Raw genomic sequence first — 17,398 nt, forward strand, 5'->3', positions numbered from 1 at the left:
TTTGGAAATGATTTCATTTTTTTTGTATGCAGATACAAACAGTGCTTCGTTAAAGTTAACTGATTTCTGTAGGTTTTTAATTAGGTGTCATAAAACAAATGGGAGGGGGATAATAATTTTGTTTATCCATGCTGAAGCAGCAGAAAAAAAATATTTGGGGCAATAATTTATTTTCTTTCCAGAAGGGGGCGATGTCGTTCCATTCGAAATGCCAAGAATGTGGGCATCCTTATTCCTGAGATTTCCCACAACACTAACAAAATTCAGAATTTGGACAGAATAAAATGTAATTGTAGGATTTGCAATCGACTGTGTCTGGTAGTAAACTATTGAAGCTAACTCATAGAATATTCAATTATAGCTTAATGGGATAACAGATATTGCCAAATGTCCTGACAGTACACAGTTACAAAAATCAACAAAATTAATTTGCACAAAATGCAGATGCAAGGGTAATAAAATGCAAGAATGAATGACAGTTAAATCCGCTTTAAATTATTCATCAGACTGCACTGTTAAGAGTTTAACCTAAAACTGTCAATCTGTCTCTTTAAAAACGATATATAAGCTAATAAGCTGTATAGGTGAACACATGAAAGCTGTTAATACATATTGCATACTACAATAATAACCATAATCCCTTGAAAAAATGGTATAGATGAGACTGAAGTCAAAGGCATTGATGTGAATAAATTAGAATAAAGATGTCAGTATAAAATATCACGGGAGAGATTGAATACAAGACCTCCATCCAAATGGAAAAGTTGCATAGCTTGCATTCAAACCTAGATGACGTGCAAATGTGTCCTTAAAAACATAATGCATAATGCAATGCATAAATAAATATGGATTTTAAAAAAAGGTCATTGGGGCATTCTGTACTGTCAAAGCTTACTTTGCTCATTCATCGTGTCGACTGAATCATTATGCTTTACATTTTGCATTTTGCACGTACAAAAAGACATACAGTTGTCTCCAGGACATTGGTTGTAACAACATATTCTGCATTGTATGTGTTATTTTCACTTTAAATAGCCCAAAATGACATCCTTCTTCATTATGTTTAGTATTACATAACGCCAATGAGTGTTTTAGAAAAATGACTAATGCAGTATTACAAACTTTAATAATGAAAACTTGATATTTGAAAGCATTCCTAATGGAAGTAAGAACTCAAAAATAATCACATGTTCAACATTTTACTGGATAACTTGACATTTTCTTTATTCATATCCCTCTCATTTGAAGATCTTATTGGAATTCATGTTGAATCCCATTAGGATTGGTTCCAAATGATGATGGCAATTCCTTAAGGATTTTTTGGCAAGGGGATGTGGGCTTCATTAAAATCTTTCCAAGTATGCTTTTGAGAGCAGACATGTTTGTCATTTTCCCGGATAAATTTATTAAAGCAATAAGTAATTTTCATAAGGGCTTCCTTATTGACGTTCCAGAAAGCTTTTTCATCATTCAGTGTATGCACTGCCTTGTGTGTGTGTGCGCGCGCGCGCGCGTGTGATCAAATAGAGTGAGCAATGTGGGCGTTGAACGCACTGCTTCGACTGAAGAGCACTGCCTACATCTCAGCACGCCTTTGCTCTGTGCCTGGCGTCTCCAATTATCCTCGGTGCGGTACCATCATTTCAGGTATGAGACCCTAACACGAGACGAACAGCATTTTGTAATATTGAATGATCGGACGCGTACGCTCGAAGAAATGGAAAGTACTTCGGTTCCGAGATCGTTTCAGCACCACTTTGGCTGGACAGCGCAACAGCTTTTCGCACTTGGTTTCGCGCTCTCGGGGATCTTTTGATTTCCATACGCGGGGAATGGAGTTTGTCGAACCGGTGGCCATTGTACCTCAAGTGATCGAAAGCGAAATACTCCAAAATCTGCAGCCTGCTCTGTTTAGGTGATCATGCCGGAGGTGTTTGACTACAGCGGCGGCAGATAGAGCAACGGTGAGTGCATGGAAATGGGTCAACTTTGAACATCACTCACGCATTGCGTGCGCACAAAAAGCTCGGATTCGTTTTGGTAATGTTGGTATTGTTGCTTTTGCCCTGCTATTTGTTCATTTCCACGCAATTAAAAAAAGGGGTTAGCGTGATGCTTGTGAGAAATTTTAAAGAGAATGGCTACAAACAGTGAGCAGTGGCGCGGTACGGCAGGGTGTTCAGTTATTGTGAAGAGATCTGATTTGTACTGACTTTTTGTTATTTATCATATGGCGACATTTTAACGTTAAAAACAATAAATAGAGTGATGTTAAGTCTATCCCATCACTTTGTTTTTAACAACAGGTTTGGTTGTTTTGCATTAACGCCTCTGCGTAATGGTGAACGCAGTACGCATTGATTCATATGGTAATCGCCTGTTAGCATTTTGCTGTGAAAAACGTATCTAAGTTGCAAAGATGTGCTTTCTCACATTGACAGTATTTTAATTGCTTAACAAATTCTTTATGACATACACTGTAAGGGACCTCTTGGTTACTCGCAGCAAAGATATAAGTAGATATAGCCTGTGGAGGTCTGGAGCAAGCAGAGATGTTAATCAGCCTTGCAGATGTCGTACCCTACAGCACTATGGACCAGATGGACATGTTTAAAAGATGGGTCTGTGCAAACTTTTCCAAATGGCATTAATGGATGTTTTGCTATGAATGATACAATCGAATAATACTGTTGCATGCAGAATTTGAAAATTTCCAGTCAGCGAAACAAGAAGCACCTGTTAAGGCAACAAGTTGTCAGGTGGATGTATCGGCGTGCCACAACCTTTATCTTTGCACCACAATGCCTTGCACTGTTCCATTGTCAGATCTAATGAGTCTTCTATCTCACACAAAAGGATATACACCTACAATTTTTGATGGAGTGCAGTGACTTCTGTAGTGTAGAGAGCCTGTCGCAAGAATGACTCACTCCCTGGGTCGTAGTAGGAGCTCTACCAAACCATTGATCATAAAGCACGGAGTACAGCATTTCAGGGTTTCTCCACCGGAAAAAGAGCTTTCCGGGGACTTTGGTTGGATAACATTCACAGCAGGGAAGTCTAGAGCCGTGTGATGGAGAAAGATGTCAGCTTGCATATGCACTGTATAAGCTATTGCAGTATGAAGTCACCGCTTAGACTTCATTAGTCCAGAGAAGCTTTTACACGAATGGAAAGTGTGTTTGTTTGGAATGCTAAAGACCATTTCAGACTCGGCCAAGATGGCTCTGCGACATAATTGAATGAGTTAATGAACTTTTCCATCACAGGCGACTGGTACGGTGCCAACTTGTAAACTTTTGGCTTGCGACAAATTTTGCACTTCTCTCCTCCCATAACTTGATGACCTGGATTGATGAAGTCTCTCTCTTTGATAGTCCGATCACGCACTATTGTAAGTGCTGCTCTGGAGAAAGAGCAACAACATTGGGTTTAATACATTATTCAGAAGTGTTCTTAGGACTCTTGCTCTGTAAATCCCATTTGACCCCCGAGTTTTCTCTTGTTGAGAGTCAGTATTGGTTAACATAGTTTACCTCCATTGAGAGCAGCAAGAAAACACAGATGGATTTAATGAACTAAATTAATAGTTCGCCCGCTTCACCTTTTATCACCCGCTTTATAGACTGTGCATATTTTCTGTATGGAAAAAGCTTTGAAATGGTCACTGTGACTTTATAAATGGGACATAAGTTATGTGTATGTGCATACCATAGAAGAAGCATTTTTGGTCCACAAGAACTTCAGAAAATGGTTACTAAAATAATTCCTTCTATTTTAACTTTTTAGTCTGAAGGACCTTTTTCATTACAAAGAAAATTTTCCAAAGAAAGGTTGTTTGGATGTTAAAGGTTCTTTATCGCACCGGTTCTCAAACTGGGGGCCCTGATATGGTGCCAGGGGGGCCCCGTTCAAATGACATTTTATAAAATAAATGTATTTATTATAAACTCTGTGAATATAAAAAATAAAGCTATAATAATTTAATAGGTTTTGTTTAATTCAAATATTAAGTTTTGCAATGGTTTTTTTTAGAAATTTTCTTTGATGGGGCACGTATGGATGCACCGTATACAAATTGGGCCACACGCCGAAAAAGTTTGAGAACCACTTCTTTATGGAACCATATATCCCAAAAATAACCTTTTAGGAACCATTATTTTTATAAGTGTGAGTTGCATATATGTGTATATATAGTACTTGGATGGTGACAGATGCTCACAATACTTTATTAACTGTGGTTGGTAACATATTTATGATATAATGTATGTATAAATTGCACAAGTCTTGAATCAGCAATGCTTTGGTCTTATTCGGCTTTACCCATGAGTAGTGCTAATAAGATGGAAACTGATAATGAGACAATTAGATTCAAAATAAATCAAATTTAGATAGAGATGTTGGAGGTTGATAATAAGGTTGTGAAAATTAATATAGCCTAATTTCTTTGATAGCTTGGTAAAGCAATACAATTTTTTGCATTGCTTGTGAAGTAAAAATGCGTAGGGGAGAGCGGCACAGCGCTTTTTGGTTTTGGCTCAATCTTTCAAAATTTTATTGACTTTGATTAATTATATTTTTACACAAGCAACACACACATCTCTGCTACAAATGAACATTTGAAGTTTGTTTCTAGTAACTACCATTCTTGGACAATTACACCAAACGTGACAGAAGTGCAAACGTTACAACTTACCCCATAGGTGGGGTTAAATGTAACAGGCAGGGGGTTAGTTGTAACACTTGCTAAAATTAAGTTTGCAGGCAAATATTTCAATATTATTGTGTCTATATACTTGAAGTGGATATTGTTTATATATCTGTCTATAATAGACCGGTATCCACACTGTATTCATTCATCCAGCCCTTTTCTAACAATAGTTCAATTATAAATGGATACAAATGTCTAAATATGTGAGAAAAAGCAGCACAATTATGACAAAACATTTTTTATATGTGACCCAGTCTGTAATAACCAAACTACAGTTTCAAAATCAAATTCTGAGATGATGGCATTAAAGTCTGACTTTAGCCATTCATTTCATTTTGATTTCGATCTTTGACGTGACCTTATTCAATCAATATTAAAGATATGAACAAAAATAAATTTGACACACGATTTTTGATAAGACAGGTGCATTTATTTTGTTGGCAGCCAGCAATCATTCGTGTGTAGCCTGTTTAAAACAACGGCAAGAATTATGCTAACGCTAGCGGTTTTCATATCGTAAGTGCTAAGGGGTTAGTTGTAACAAAGCGTTACAGTTAACCCCTTGGGGTCAAAATATTTTCAAGCCCACCAAAAAAGTGCTAAGAGCTGCAGACAGATTTCAAAACGATGCTATGTTTTAGTCAACAAGACACTGATTAATAAGACACAGCATTGGATTTGGTATCTTACACACCCAACTTAGAAACCGAAAAAAACATATGATGAAAAAATTTACTTACATGCCACTCGTTCTTCAATAACTCTCTGGAAAAACATGATACATTTCCAATAATTTGCATGAGATCGTCTTTTGGCAGCGTGAAAAAAATACCGGAAAAACAAAACACTCAACCTTGTGCAACAATGTAAACAGTCTGTGTTACAACTAACCCCGCATTAGTTTTTGCCTTGCACCCCTATATTTTATAATGGCCGGCCTACTTATTCCAGTGCAGCAGTTATGATATCATACTGTGATTTGCAGTTACATTCCCCTGAAGCAACTGACAGTGCATCCAAAGTATATACTTAACCGTGACCTTAGCATTGCTGGTGCCATGCTGTATCTGTTGAGCCACAGGATATGATATAAAAATATGATATTATTGAAATAGAAATTTAAGTCTTTGCAGTATTTAAGTATGAGCCCGTACCAAGTATCACAGAGACAGCCCGGTCTAAATTGGAGAAAATTTGCTCTGGGTGTGGATAAGATTATTGTAATTTCTTTCTCAGCTGCGTGCATATTTCAGAGTTGCTATCATCCTCGACGTGCGAGCAGTCGCCTTTTAAGATAAAAAAAACAACCCATAGCTATAGAGTAGAGTGACTGATATCACAAACTAATTACTTAAACCAACTGAGTAAGCATAAAAAAACACATTCTGACTCAATTTACTCCTGTGTCAGAGGCTCCAGGTTATGGATTTTCTGCCCACATTATCTGATGACACCTTCTGGCACAGAGGCCTTGGAGAGGAGACAGTATATTGAGTGTAGTGTGATAGCTTCCACCAGGTCATCGCCCACATCTGTTCTTTGCATCGCAGGTCCGGAGTGGCATGCCTTTATCAGATGCAGTTTCTCTCTCTCTCTCTCTCTCTCTCTCTCTCTCTCTCTCTCTCTCTCTCTCCCTCTTTCTCCCTCTCTCCCTTGCTGTAGACTTGTGACATGGCAGCATTTATATTAAGATCATTACACTTAATATTAACAGGTTTTACATATTTAAACCCATGTAAGCTATAACGCAACAGCTTAAAGGATTACTTCACTTTCATAAAAAAATTCTGATGATTTACTCACCCCCATGTCATCCAAGATGTTTATGTCTTTCTTTGTTCTTTCGAAAATAAAAAAATTCAGTTTTTGAGGAAAACAATTAAGGATTTTTCTCCATATAGTGGACCTCAACAGTTTGCTCTAAACGCTCCCAGCCTAGGCATAACTGTGCGTGCAAACCAGACGCAAATGAATAGAAAAAAACTGCGCAATTCGCAGGTAGTTGGACGCTTGAACATTTTGATTTAACTCGCACCCTTTGCGTGTGAAATTTGCATCCATCGCACATGAAATTCAGACGCGGATATGGTCAATTTGCCGGCTTTAGCAAGCTTGTAGTCTCAGTATGTACGTACATACATACTGTACATATATATATAAATATCAAAAATCCAATTTTCGCCATGTTATTCTGTCATCTTGTCTCCCAAAATGCGATATACACCAGTCCTCCTTCTCTGCAGAATGCAATAAATCCGCTCAACAAATCACAGCGCACCATTCCACGCACGGTAAACAACAATGGTGGCGCGTTGAATACACACTGAATCCTAGTTTTCCTCATCTACTTTGTACTTTTGTGATCAACAAACAAACAACAATTAAATAATACTTTTGTTGGTCTATGACGGGGAAGAAACGCAAGCCATCAAAATTGAATAATTTACGCGAGAGGCACTCTGGAGACGAAAAAATGCTGGCTGTTGCTTGTTCTCCCGACAGCATCACGCTTCTGTCATGCTAACACATTGACCCTAGGAGATTTTATGAAAAACTTTCCATTATTTCACTCAAAGCCAACAAAAATTGATGAATGCACATTTATATATTTATTCAATAGATTTATAGCATTTTGAAAAAAAAAACTTGTCATGGATTTATTGCATTATTATGTTTTTAGAACCTAAATATGCTATGTGAACGTTTGTAACAGAAAGTAGTGGTTTTCATCTTGTCACTTTCTTGGTATAGAAAACATGTTTTTAGGTTTTAATATATATAGCTTAAATTGAGTAAATAGCGTTTTAACTTACCAGATTGTCACTCACTTTCTTCCAAGCAAGATCCTTTTTATTCCTGTTTCTGTAAAAATACGAAGATGTGTCGTACATTTCTGGGTGTCCACATACAGCGACAATGATTTTTTTTTCCTTTGTTGTTTCATATTTCTGCATCAGCTCGCTATGTCATAATCACATCACTACTAGAACAAACTCCTGATTGGATAACGCAGCGTGAATATCCGCCAAAGTTCAGATTTTTCAACTCGCGTGTTAGTCGCGTCGAATGCCCAAAACACTTTTTCTTTCTCCACACTTGAAAGATTGGAGCGGCACTTTTTGCATACATGTGTGACCTTTCGATGTGATTACGTAATACGTAAGGTCATGCTGACGCATCACAAGGCTAGTGTCTGACGAGAAGTTGTGGTTAAAAAGTACATTTTTTATATTTTTGGGCGAAATTATTATTGTTTTGCTTGATAAGACCCTTATGCCTCGGTTGGGATCATTTAGAGTCCTTTGAAGCTGCATTTAAACTGCCATTTTAAACTGCATTGAAAGTCCACTATATAGAGAAAAATCCTCAAAAAACTTAAATTCCTTTCGACTGAACAAAGAAAGACATAAACATCTTGGATGACATGGGGGTGAGTAAATTATTTGGAATTTTCATGAAAGTGGAATATTCCTTTAAAGGGATAGTTCGGCCAAAAATGATATTAAACCCATGATTTACTCACCCCCAAGCTGTCCGAGTTGCATATGTCCATCGTTTTTCAGACAAACACATTTTCGGATATTTTAGAAAATGTTTTAGATCTTTTAGCTGATTAAATGTAATGTTACGGGGTCCACCCATAGTCCACGAAAATAAATACCTTCCGGTAGCTCCGCCATCTTAGTCACATCTGCATTCAGGATGAGTGCTTACGCAGCCTACGAAGGCTACTCTGCTGCTGCTCTGTGCCCCCGCCCTCCGAATTTGTCATCCGTCACTAAGAAAAGTGCGTACACTACGCTAATACTCTCTCCTGAATACAGAGGAGTCTAAGATGGCGGCGCTACCGGAAGGTATTTATTTTCGTTAATAAAGTTTTAAATATGGATATTTCTACAACAACACCGCGCGGATTACCCTCAGAAGACCTTTGTTTATCATCCTGGAGCCGTTTGGATTTAATTTGTGAAGGATGGACACACTTTTTTGGACTTGAAGGTCGTGGACTATGGGTGGACCCCGTAACATTACATTTAATCAACTGAAAAACATTTTCTAAAATATCCAAAAATGTGTTTGTCTGAAAAACGATGGACATATGCAACTCGGACAGCTTGGGGGTGAGTAAATCATGGGTTTAATATCATTTTTGGCCGAACTATCCCTTTAAGCCAGAATTATTTTAGGTGTGACGATGCAGTGAAAAAAAGCTGTCAGAAAAATAAATGAGGTTTATGCATTAAGTCAACTTGCAATCTAAATGCACTTTCCTATGCAATAGAAAGTCATAGCACACAGTTCATCATCTGCACTATAAATAATCTTTAAATACAATGTAATCATCAGTTGCATCCCTTATAATAGATTGGTCACATCGGTTAATGTCAAATATTGTGCATTGCTATAATATTTGTGTATTATTTTAACCTGCTGTTATATATAATGGAGCATTTTTAAAGATGTCCCAAGGGCAGTAATTCATGGCAGGTTAGTGTTAACAATAAAGGTTATGGTTGGAAACAGATTTGAAAAAGCATTTCCTGTGAAATGAACTTGACCTTTTTTGAAAGCGTTTTCTAAAGAGGGTGGTGGATGTGTTTAAGGGGAGGAATAGTTCTTCAAAAACGAATGCAAGCTGGCACACAGGTCGAGCTATGATTTTGTATGACGCTGACACCTTTTACAATACAATCTATTTTTGACGAATTAAATCAAGTCATGCCCTAGATTTTTTTTCCTATTGAAAATCTCGTTTTACTCTGAAATGGCTTGGCTGCGAATGCCGTTTCATGTTAAACAGGAAGCAAGCAAATTTTCTTTACAGCAAATGCATCTTGATTTCATCTAATTGGATATTTTTTACTCAAAACACGACCGTGATGCTCATTAAAAAGAGGATTCGCAGTCGATCTCAGTTTAAAATAAACGCTGTGATATATAATCGTGTTTCAGTGTGTGTGTAATGAAACATGCTAGGTCATATTGAATCGCTTCATTCCAAACCATCTGCTTCATAGAGACCCTGGCCAACTGCTTAAACACTATAGGGAAAAAGCCCAACTAGCGTTTCCCACTAGTGTTTCTCTCAGTCCACGGCATACGCACCAAAATATTCCTTTGTGTTCGATTACCTCAAATGGTCCGTGTAGTGTTTTGGGTAAGAGGATCTGTGGCACATGATCGTGCTCCCCCAGAGAAACTCAATGGACTATAAGAAACGCAGGACTCTGAAGTCTGACTGGCGCTGTGCATCGGTTCATATCAGAGCAATGGTTAAAGGGGTTGTTGTCCACCTCTCTGGTTCTTATTAAAGCTTTTTGAATTTGGTGTCAAAATTTGAGACACGTGTGTTGCTTAGAAGCTCTGATCTCTCCAAATTTTTTTTAAAATCATCGTTTTCGCTCGAATGGGCTTGGAGGTTGATTTAGGACTTGCTTGAAAAGCAAAAAAAAAAGGTATTTTGGTTACCCACAGTGATAAATGAAGTGTAAATGGTCATTAGTCAAGTAGCAGAACAGTGAGTTATTAAAAAATGACAGGCAAATTAAAAAGGGGCAATAAATCATATGCTACACCTCAAATATTCGAAAACTCTGCATATAAGTGGTATCTGTTATTTCTGTATAAACGTCAAATCCCTGCTGTATTTTTAATAAATGTCAAATTCATACCACACACTAAATGAACAGAGAGACAAATGAATGAATGAATGAATGAGCAGACAATTGGTTGAATAAATGAATGAATGAATGAATGAATAAGCAGACAATATTTTGAATGAATGAATGAATGAATGAACAAAGGAGCAGACAATTTGTTGAATGATTGAATGAATGAATGAATGAATGAGCAGAAAATTGGTTGAATGAATGAATGAATGAATGAATGAATGAACGAACGTGCAGCCAATTGGTTGAATGAATGAATAAATGAATAAGCAGATAATAGTTTGAATGAATGAATGAATGAATGATCAGACAATTAGTTGAATGAATGAAAGAGCGAACGGACGGAAGGACAAACAAAAGAACAAACAAATGGATGTGAATGAATGAATTAATAAATTACCACATGGTTGAATGAAGGAATGGACTGAGATAATTGAATGAATGAATGAATGAACGACCAGACAATTTGTTAAATGAATATATGAATGACTAGACAATTAGTTGACTAAATGAATAAATGAATGAATGACCAAATGAATGACCGGACAAATTGTTGAATAATAGTTTGAATGAATTAATTAATACATGAGCAGACATTAGTTTGAATGAATGAATGAATGAGCAGACAATTGGATGAGTGAATGAGCAGACAATTGGTTGAATGAAGCAGACACTAGGTTAAATGAATGAAAGAGCGAACGGACGGACGGACAAACGAAACAACAAACAAATTGATGTGAATGAATGAATTAATAAATTACCACATAACTGAATGAAGGAATTGACTGAGATAATTGAATGAATGAATGAATGAATGACAACCAGCCAATTTGTTATCAGGATAAATGAATGACTAGACAAATAGTTTAACGAATGAATGAACGAATGAATTAGCGAAAGAATGACCGGACAAATTGTTGAATAAATGAATGAATGAATGAATGATCAAAACAAATACGTGAATAAATGAATAGATAACCAAATAATTCAATGAATGAATGAATGAATGAATGAATTAATTAATAAAAATGTAATGATGACATAGATGACCAGATAATTAATTTAATGAATGAATGAATCAATTAAACAACCAGACAAGTGGCAAAATTAATAAATGAATGAACAACCAGACTGAATTAATGACTAGATAATTGGTTAAATGAACGAACGAACGAACGAACAAATAAACAAATGACTGGACAAATGATTGAATGAATGAATGAAACAAATATGGGAATGAATGATTAAATGACTATATAATTAAATGAATGAATTTAAATGAATACATAGATGACCAGATAATTGAGTTCATTGATTTAATGAATGAATGAACAAACGAATGAACGAACAAATGACTGGATAATTGGTTAAATGAACGAACGTGAAAAATAAACAAATATGTGAATTAATTAATAAAAAATAAAATTAAATGTAATTAATGAATGTACATTTGAATGCATAAACAGATGACCAGTTGATTGATTTAAATAATAAATAAAAGGAATAAATGATTAAATGTAAATACATTTTTGACAAGAAACTGCAAATATTTTTCTTCAACAGCCTTCGCATGAATCCATAGCTTGCCCAAGACAATTTTGGTATGCGAGTTTATCATCATCCGATTGACCACATACTGTAATTTCGCCTCTGGAGTAAAACTCACCATTAACCCACCTGCAGAGCAGTTGTGCTGTTATATTGATCTTTGCCCTTCGCTACCCACATAACATGAATTACTCTGAGCAAAGATCCCCATTAGCCAAACCCACACAAATCCAACACCGTGATTTGCAACACTATTTTGCATATTCCTTTAAGATATCGCAAAAGGTCCGACGGCTACAGAGAGATAGACATTGCGTTTGCCTGAAATCTTCCTTCTGTCACATGGACCCCACTACAAGCGGCTCATGTGAAATGATGTGTGAAATAAGCACATTTTACTAGCCCACCAGCATCATGGTCAGACCTGGACTCTGGCAGACTTACAGCTAAAGACTCGCTGCCCTGACACTGCCATTTGGTTCATATCCGCACCTCTATCGCACCCCGCCAGATTATGTATTTCCTTTTTGTCTCTGACACCGGGGGCCGAGGCCACATGTAGAGGTTAAATGAAAACGATCAGCTCCTTGCCTGCCATTTGAAGTGAATCTACGGTGGCTAAGACCACTGATATCGCTGTATGCTTTTAGAGCGGAAGCAAGCTCTGTTCACCATTACACTATAAGTGCTGCAACTGAAAAGTGATTTTTTTTCTTTCGAAACCACTTGGACATGTCTTTCCTAAATGGAAGGAAAAGTCATTTATCTTAGAGGAGACAGGAGTGACCATTATGAAACCTTTAGGTTGAACAATGTGCTCATAAGGTGGAGTCTGTGAGTGGTTGTGGGTGGGGCGTAATCAATGTGACATCACATTGATAGGAAATCCCCAACAGCCTGTTTTGTGTGAGTGTTGCAGTTTAAAAACATTACACAAAGCAGAATAGATGGATTTGTATAATAACAGGATGTTTCTGCACACACACACACACACACGCACGCACGCACGCACGCACGCACACACACACACACACACACACACACACACACACACACACACACACACACACACTGGCGACTCATTTTCTGCTAGAAACACATTTAAAAGTGTGTTTTGTTGGTTGGGGGCTTTAAGAAATCCTCTTCAAACTCCTCTTACTGTTAGCTCAGTGAAATGGTAAATCTCCCATCGACCAATCTGCAGTAACATAGTTGCAAACCCTGGGATTCAGCCCAGATAAGATTTCTTTATTGGCCCCATCTGGCTGCCCCATTAAAAAGTTCCACTAATGAACAGAACACTGTTTCTCTCAGCAAGCAAATAGGGCAAATATATACTCTATAAACTGTACAAATACAATTCAACAATATTTATAAACAAAATACAATATATTCAGACTTAATATTGCTCTCTCCTCTCTCTCTCTCTCTCTCTCTGTTAGTCTTTCTTACTTTATTTCTTTCTGTCCATCTGTCTATCAATCCATTTATCTATCTATAGTATTTATAAAGTCTCAGTCTGTCTTTCTACCCATCTGTCTGTCTATTTGTCTGTCCCTCTGCTTGCCCATTCCATCCATCCATTCATCTGCAGTATCTATCTAACCATTGGCCTGTCTGTCCATCCATCCATCCATCCATCCATTAATTCATCCATCCATCCATCCATCCATTCATCTGTCTAGACTATCACTGTTAGTTTGTCTTTTCGTTCATCCATCCATCATCCATCCATCCATCCATAAATTCATTCATTTACAGTATCTATCTAACCATTGGCCTGTCTGTCCATCCATCCATCGATCCATCCATCGATCCATCCATCCATCCATCCATCCATCCATCCATCCATCCATCCATTAATTCATCCATCCATCCATCCATCCATTCATCCATTCATCTGTCTAGACTATCACTGTTAGTTTGTCTTTTCGTTCATCCATCCATCCATCCATCCATCCATAAATTCATTCATTTACAGTATCTATCTATCTATCTATCTATCTATCTATCTATCTATCTATCTGTCTGTCTGTCTGTCTGTCTGTCTGTCATAAATCTATAATATCTGTCTACCCATCTGTCCGTCTACCCACCTGTCTGTCTGTCTGTCCACCTGCCCGCCCATCCATCCATGCATCCATCCATCTGTCTGTCTAGACTATCTCTGTTAATTTGTCTTTTCATCCATTCACCATCCATCCATCCATCCATCCACCATCCACCCATCCGTCCGTCCGCCCGTCTGTCTGTCTGTCTGTCTGTCTGTCTGTCTGTCTGTCTGTCTGTCTGTCTGTCTGTCTGTCTGTCTGTCTATCTATCTATCTATCTATCTATCTATCTATCTATCTATCTATCAGTCTGTCTACCCATCCATCTAAAGTATTTATATGTCTGTTTGTCTGTCTTTTAATCCATCCATCCATCCTACCTATCTACAGTATATGTCTGTCTGTCTATCTATATGTATATCTGTCTTTCTGTCTTTCTGTCTATCTATATGTTTGTCTGTATGTCTGTCTATCTATATGTCTGTCTGTCTTTCTGTCATATCAGTATATGTCTTTCTGTCAATCTATATGTTTGCCTGTATGTTTGTCTATCTATATGTCGGTCTGTCTTTCTGTATATCTATATGACTGTGTCTATCTATATGTCTGTCTGTCTGTATGTCTGTCTATCTATATGTCTTTCTGTCTATCTATATGTCTGTCTGTCTATCTATATGTTTGTTTTTATGTCTGTCTATCTATATGTCGGTCCGTCTTTCTGTATATCTATATGACTGTGTGTCTATATGTCATATGTGATCTATATGTCTTTCTGTCTATCTATCTATATGTCTTTCTGTCTTTCTTTCTGTCTATCTATATTTTTTTCTGTATGTCTGTCTATCTATATGTGTGTCTGTCTGTATGTCTGTCTATCTATATGTCTTTCTGTCTATCTATATGTCTGTCTGTCTATCTATATGTTTGTCTGTATGTCTGTCTATCTATATGTCTGTCTGTCTGTCTTTCTGTCTATCTATATATCTGTCTGTCTGTCTTTCTATCTATCTGTCTGTCTTTCTGTCTATCTATATATCTGTCTGTCTGTCTTTCTATCTATCTGTATGTCTTTCTGTCTATCTATATGTCTATCTATATGTCTTTCTGTCTATCTATTTGTTTGTCTGTATGTCTGTATATCTATATGTCTGTTTGTCTTTCTGTTTATCTATATGACTGTGTGTCTTTCTGTCTATCTAACTGTCTGTCTATCTATATATCTGTCTTTCTGTCTATCTATATGTCTATCTATATATCTGTCTGTCTGTCTTTCTGTCTATCTATATGTCTTTCTATCTATATATGACTGTGTGTCTTTCTGCGCATCTGTCTTTCTGTCCGTACATCCTTTTATCCATCCATATATCTATCTATTTACAGTATCTGTCTGTCTGTATATCCATCAGAAATATATATATATATATATATATATATATATATATATATATATATATATATATATATAAAGGGAGTACTAGCACAATTACTTTCCACTTTGAAGAATGGAATAGAAAAAGCCGGCTACATTATTATGGATGCAGCCGCTGAATGAAAGCCCAACCCTGATGTGAAACAGGTACCAGGTGACGATGGTGCTAGTTTGTTCCCTTCCAGCCTCTGATTTTACAATAGAGAACCACAGTTGGGGAGGAGTTGCCTCTTTCAAACCTAATATCGCTAACAATGCAAAATGGGCCAGCTCAGGCTCATTATAGAAACAGAGAGGACGAGCCTCTATATTTTTTTTTTCGAAACCTAGGCTTTGATAATGACTTGTAATTATTTACTCTGAGCTGCCCCGATTAATAATGCATGTTCTGCAACCTTGAGAGATGATATTTCTCAGGCAACGCTACCTTTTTAGCAATGGAAATAGTCACAATTCAATGCTACTGCAATGTTAACAAATCCCAGACAGTTCTGATAGGTCTTCCTCTGCAGTGTTTAGTTCTGATCAAACACACCTGCCTGGGATTGCAAAGTAATCCTAAAGGCACTCGCTGTGTCCTAATTTGCATAACTAAATCGGTTATTAAATTAGAATTAGTATGTTCCACTATGTTGAAATGAGTATCCCTAAAGTATCCAGATGGTCTGCTACTGTATTTCCAGTAAAAAAATGAAGTACAGGTCCATGCACACTTAGCAACTCTTTGCGAGAGGGAGGAGTTTAGTGAGTTACACTAAAGAGTTGCATTTCAGTGTATTGTCTATCACAATGTTTATCTAAGCACTTTGGTATCCATTTGTATATCCCAATACTTCCATACTCTTCTATGCACTCAAATGTATTTTCACGTAACAAAATAGTTAATATGTTAAGTGCATAGTATAAGTAGACAAATTGACAAGCAGCAATTGATTAGCTTGCTTAAGTGTGTTTTACTGATTTATTTACATTGCCATTTTGCATTTGACAGATGATTTCATTTGAAATAACTTTCAGTGCATTCCAGGTATATGCATGTGCATGTGTATGAGTCCTATGTCACGTCTAATGAGCAAAACTACGTTTTTTTTTTCAACCATGTTACACGTACACCTACTCTCACAACCCAGTGAACCCAGCGGCCATCATTATCCTCTCCAAACACCACGTATGTGCACCCACATGTACCTGATGCCGCTCCCGCGTAGATAGAGAGAAAAATCATTGCAGGAGTAAAATCATTGTTGAAAAATATCTGGGAAAAAGAGATTTCTCCAATAAGAGCCAAATGCATGGGCAGCATTACAACTGGAGTCCATCCCGATTGTCCATTGATTTCGTTCTTTGTATGGAACTGAAGCCGTGTGAAATCTTGTTTGGAAATACGCAGCTTATTTGCCGGATTGCATCCGCAGACCGTGAGGAGATTTTGTAGCAGCTTGATGAAATCACACAGAGGATACACATTATAATGTTTTTCTCCTGTTTTTTGAAATAGACAAAAGAAGTTTCAAGTTATTTTTATATAATGTAACAAAAACATTAAATCCTTAAAAAAAAGTAAATTATAATAATCAATTATAAAATAATTAATGTACCATTTCTGCTTATGTAGCCAAAGAGTCAGTATCACAAAAGAGGTAACATCTTTTCACATCGTCGCCTTTACATTTTTCTCAGACTTTTAAGCTGACTCAGGCCCATCGCCTGCAGTTTTCAGGGACATAGAAAACACTGAATGAGGATGTGCTAAAAAAAATGACAATTATCCGATGACATCAATGCTTTGTCTGACCCCCTGGAGACCTTACGTGACGTGGTTTGTTAGCGATTAGCACATTCTCATTTTAGAAGCCTGTGACGAAGACTTCTGCATCCATGGGGTGTCAAACCATCACTGCATATATTACTCACTTCTTGTTTTGTTTATCAGTGCTTCTGCGAAAATGTAGCTTCAGGGGCATGGTCTCGGTTTATTTTCTGCCCTGTA

The 17,398-nt window shown here is 37.1% G+C and overlaps 1 protein-coding gene across 2 annotated transcripts in view; it reads left to right on the top strand.

Moving 5' to 3' along the window:
• Window positions 1-1,476: 1,476 nt before the first annotated feature.
• grm4 (glutamate receptor, metabotropic 4) overlaps window positions 1,477-17,398 on the top strand; it is a 233,237-nt gene continuing 217,315 nt past the window's right edge. The window contains exon 1 of one of the 2 annotated variants that reach the window (XM_065279718.2): window positions 1,477-1,964. The gene's annotated coding sequence lies outside the window, so the exon portion shown is untranslated. The remainder of the gene's footprint in view (window positions 1,965-17,398) is intronic. The other variant, XM_065279719.2, reaches the window with a different exon arrangement.

The sequence above is a fragment of the Paramisgurnus dabryanus genome, chromosome 7 (assembly GCF_030506205.2).
Source record: "Paramisgurnus dabryanus chromosome 7, PD_genome_1.1, whole genome shotgun sequence".
Taxonomy (NCBI): Eukaryota; Metazoa; Chordata; class Actinopteri; order Cypriniformes; family Cobitidae; genus Paramisgurnus; species Paramisgurnus dabryanus.